The sequence below is a fragment of the Sarcophilus harrisii genome, chromosome 1 (assembly GCF_902635505.1).
Source record: "Sarcophilus harrisii chromosome 1, mSarHar1.11, whole genome shotgun sequence".
Lineage (NCBI taxonomy): Eukaryota > Metazoa > Chordata > Mammalia > Dasyuromorphia > Dasyuridae > Sarcophilus > Sarcophilus harrisii.
The window spans coordinates 615,988,647-615,993,979 of NC_045426.1; the positions used below are offsets into that span (position 1 = coordinate 615,988,647).

General features: G+C 38.9%; 1 pseudogene; it reads left to right on the forward strand.

The window, feature by feature from the left end:
- The first annotated feature begins 540 nt into the window (after positions 1-540).
- LOC100921045 lies at positions 541-3,710 on the forward strand (annotated as a pseudogene).
- The last annotated feature ends 1,623 nt before the right edge of the window (positions 3,711-5,333 follow it).

Sequence of the window (5,333 nt, forward strand, 5' to 3'; positions counted from 1 at the left end):
GAGAAAGAAAGAAAGAAAGAAAATGCTCAGAGCCTGAAAATGAGTCTCTTGTTAAAAGAATACCAAGGAAGTCAGTATCACTGTATCAAAGATTTGGGCAGGGGGCAAGGGGTGGTGGTGAGTTAGAAATATAAGTACAAGGAGACTGGAAGGGGTAGACTATGAAAGAATAAGAGATTATAAGGCTTATTGAGTAGGGGAGTGACATGGTCATCCCTGAGCCTTAGGAAGATCACTTTGACAGCTAAGTAGAGAGTGGACTGATGTAAGAAGAGAATCATAGCAGGGATTAACCAGCAGGATATTGCAATAATCTAGGCATGAGGTGGTGAGGGTCTGCACTAGGGTGATGGCAATATTAAAAGAAAGAAGGGGGCATATTCAATAGATGTTTTGAAGGTAAAAGGAGGGAGCTAGGTGGCTCAATGAATAGAGCACTGGCCTCAGATATTTATTAGCTGTATGACCTTGGGCAAGTAATATAACCTCTATTTGCTTCAATTCACTGGAGAAGAAAATGCCAAAACATCCGTGAAAGGTATGACCCCCACAGTCATGAAGAGTAAGAGGCAACAACAAAAATTGCTAAAATGACATAAAGCACACTGGAGTAGCAGTTAGGACTTTGGTACAAGTCCTAACCCTGTGACAAATTTCATGTGACCTTAGACAAACGAACATTCCCCATCTCTTTGGGTCTCAGTTTCCTTAGCTGTAAGAAGAAGGGCTTAGTCAATCAGTAAATATTTATTAAGTGCCTACCATGTGCCAGGTACTGTACTAAGTCTGGAGTTACAGAAAAAGGCAAAACAGATGCTGCCCTCAAGGAACTTACATTTTAATGGAAGAAGACAACACACAAACGGAAGTTTAAAAGGTTGGGGAAGGGGGAGATGAGGAGAGAGAGAGAGAGAGAGGGTAAATGGTATAGGAGAATTTCAGAGAAAAGCAACTGGGAGAGAAATGAATAGAGGTTGGATTAAAGCTCACTGGAGTCCTAATATAGGATTGTATGGTATGCATTAAAAACTGGTGCAGGGAAAGGCCTTCTGGCTGTAGATCTATGTAAGCTGACATAGAACAACAGGTGGATCCTGAGAAGCTCCCTGCCAAGATTTCCAGCTTAGTTCAATTCACCTTATGTGTGTATTGTAAGACATCACTGAATAGTACTGAGAGCGGTTACCTTGGAGACTAGAAGACCTGAGTTCACATACTGTCTCTGATATGTACCAGATTATGACTCTAAACAAATTACTGAACTTCACATGTCCCCCTGCAGCAAGTCTGGAGCTTAACTGTTGTTAGTACAGGATATTTCTTCACCAGGAGCACCTTACTCTGGTTGAAATCAGTCCAGAGTACAATTAGGAGAGAAGGAGAGAAGGAAGGAGGGGAGAGAGGCAGAGACAGAGGCATAAAGAGAGAGTCAGAGATAGACGGAGACAGACAGAGAGAAAGAAGGAGGAAGGGAGGGAGAGACGGAGAGAGGAAAGGAGAGGGAGAAAGAGACACAAATAGGGGTGTATGTGTGTGTGTGTGTGTGTGTGTGTATACATACACACATATATACTTGGACACTGACTAGCTGTGTGACCCTGGATAAGTCCCATAAACCTGTTTACCTCAGTTTCCTCTGCTGTAAAATGAGTTGGAGAAGGAAATGGCAAACCATTCAAGTTATCTTTGTCAAGAAAATTCCAAATGGAATCATAAAGAATAGAGCAAGACTGAAAAAATAAACAACAAAAATGTACTATAGCATATATAAAGATATACACTTATATATGTATATAATATGTGTGTGAATGTAAATACATATATAGTTTTTCTGTGTGCATATATAGGTAGATGTGCATATACATGTCTATATATTTATCACTGTGTGCATATATGTATACACATATGTACATGTGCCATGCATGAGGAAATAGAAGGATAGAAATGAGATAATCAAGAGGCCATGTGGTATAGTGGATAAAGAGGTGGGTTCAGAGAGTGAGAAGAACTTGGGTTCAAATACCATCTCTGGTCAAAACAAAGGCATGTCCTTTGGCAAATTACTTAATCTCTCTGCCCCAAGACAACCCTCCAAAACCATAGAACATTTCCTTGTCAGCGAGCCTTGGAAAAAGGATATTTCTTTATCTGGAATTCCATGCACAAGTTTGGATCGCTACCACACCCAACAAAAAAGAAAGAAAGAAAGAACCCTAAAAATAATTCCTTCTCTCAGGGAGCTTATAGTCTAATAAAAGGAAATAGTTCATGCATAAATAAGTTAATACGAAGTTGGAAAGGGCCCAGGCTCTGGAGTCTGAGGATGGATTCAAATCCTATAGTTGGAGGCAAATTACTGAAAATTTCTAAGCATATTTCCTGAATTGCAAAATGAGGGGATTTTACTAGAGATCTCTAGTCCCTCCCCACATTAAATTTGTAATGATTTAGTTTTAGGGAACCCTAACAAATAAAGGGACGAGGGAAGAGAGAGAGAGAGAGAGAGAGAGAGAGAGAGAGAGAGAGAGAGAGAGAGAGAGAGAGAGAGAGAGAGAATAGTACATGAGTTGATCATTGGAATGAAGGGTTTCAGCAGTGATCCTGGGGTTGGAAGAGCATTCCTGAAATGGTGAGCAGACTTTAAAAAGGAATGGAAACAGGCTGTAAGGGGGAGAAATGTGAAATCAGATTGGGAAAGATAGACTTGAGCCAGATTCTCAAGGGCTTTAAAAGTCAAACCAAAAACTTTATATTTAAGCTGAGGAAGCTTGTTGAGCAGAGAATGAACAGTGAATTCATTTTAAGAATATTATTTTAGCATTTGTATTGAGGAAGAATAAGAGTGGAGAAAGACGAGTCAGGGAAATTAATTAGTAGGCTACTGCAAAAATCCAGGCAAAAAGTCAATCAGGGCTTTCTCGTTCTGCCCACCAATTTGCCAAAAGGGAAGAAGGTGGCTATGGCCCCTGCTGTTTTAAAAAAGGAGGCCAAGAAAGCAGTCAATTCTTTGAGAATAAGCTCTTCAAGAACTTTTGGCGTTGGTCAGGACACCCAACCCAAAAAGGGACCTCACTTAATTTGTCAAATGGCCTCAATTCATCAGACTCCAGCATCAAAGGTCCATCCTTTATAAGTATTTGAAAGTGTCACCAGCAATTAACCAGTTTAGCCAGGCTTTGGGCTGTCAGACAGCTACTCAACTGCTTATACTGTCTCACAAATATAGACTTGAGACAGAGCAAGAGAAGAAGCAAAGGCTGCTGACTTAAATTGAACAAAAAGCTTAAAGCAAAGGAGATGTCCCCACTAAGAGACCAGCTATCCTCAGAGCAGGCGTTAACACTGTTTCTACTCTGTAGAAAACAAGAAAACACAGTTGGTAATGATTGCCTATATGAGGTGGACCCCATTAAGCTAATGGTCTTCCACCTGCCCAAGGTAGAAAAATAGAGGTTCATTACGGTATTATTAAAAATCAAGCCAGACAGTGTTACTTAGTTCACAGAGAGACTTATGCCTTCACACAGGTTAACCCTGAAAATAAGAAGCCCTCATTAAGCTGGTAAAAGTAATCAAAACCAATTATAATGATAGATATGGTAAGATCTGTTGCCACTGGAATGGCAATGTTCTGGGTCCAAAAACAGTTATTTGTTTTGCCAAACTGGAAAAAGGCAAAGGCTAAGGAACTTGCATCCAAATTGGATTAAATATGTGTTTGATTTTTCCCTATGTAAAAATAAAAATTTAAACAAATAAATAAAATATAAGTTAATAAGGATGAGAACTGGTATAAGGGTTGAGTGAATAAAAAAAAAAAAGAGATGGACACAAGAGAAGTGAAGGAGGTAAAATCAACAAGGCCTAGCCAGATTTAACCAAATGGGACAGAAAGGGGAATAAGCATCTATTAAGTGCCTACTATGCAATAGGTAATATGCTAAATGTTTTCTTATCAAAAAAAAAGCCTATATCTAATCCTCTTGGTTCTATGATTGTCCATATTTCAGAGGCACTAAGTGGCACAGTGGATAGAGCAGAAGCCTAGAGTCAGGAAGCCTTGAATTCAACTACAGATTCAATCAATTTGTAGTTGTGTGACCCCTGATCAAGTCACTTAATCTCTGTCTACCTCACTTTCCTTGTCTGTAAAATTAGAATAATATTAGCATCTACCTTACAGGATTAATGTGAAGATAAAATAAGATGATATTTGGAAAGTAGTTTGTGAACCTTAAAGTGATATATGAAAGGCTAACTATTATTACTACACAGATGAAGAAATTGAGCCTGAGAAAGATTAAGCACTTGCTCAGAATAACTTTGCTAGGATGTGGCAGAGACTGGACTCAAATCCTGGTCTTCCTGCTTTCAAAGTCAGTTCTCTACACCTATATCATGCTGCCACTCATTGTACAGTAAGAAACAATGAATGAGAGGCAACAAAACATGAGATTTGTATGAACTGATATAGAGTGGAATAGATAGAACCATGCACAATGACAAATGTACGACAAGGTCACTAAAAGAAAAATAAATTCAGAATACTTAAAAGGCCAGGTCCCAGAGAAAAAATAATGAAATGATCTTCCTTCAGAATAGAGAAGCAAGGGACTATTAGGGCAGAGTGCTGTATATATTGTCAGACATAGCTGAATGGTTTTGCTTAATTGAAAGTGAGAAGCTAAAAAAAAAAAAAAAAAAAAAAAATCAGGTATACTAAAGGGAATGATAAGTCTAGAAAAGGAGGTTGGAAGTAGATTGTGAAAGGTTTTAAATGTAAAACAGAAGCTCTCCTGTTTTTATCCTGAAGGAATTTATGGACCAGAGGAGTAATCCAATCAAATCTTCACTTTAGGAATATTGGCCCAGCCAATATGTGGCTCCTCCCTGAATCTCTGCCCCGACAATCATTGCCCCCATCAGTTTCAGGTGTCAGTTTGGTAGGGGCAGCCACCAGCAGCATAACCTTCCTTCATACAGACACCCCCTAAAGTAGAGCATCCAATCTTACCACACTATTACCTAGATTGGTTCCACATTCTATTGGTTCATTTTTTTAAAAGTCTTCACTAAGCCTCATCCAATCAAGAAGCCTCCCACTTTCTAGTTGTCTCTAGATATTCCACAAACAACTCCCATGTGACTAGATAGCAGAGTGAGCTGGCAAATGTTTAACAACCAGTTCTCTCCAAAAAAAGTGTACCCATGACACATTTTGAAGCTTAATCTGCATTGTTAACATTTCCTCCATTACTTTTTTTAAATCTAGATAATCAACAAAACAATAAATGTAGCCCAGTTTGTAATGTTAGCCAATTTCCTGGGTGTAA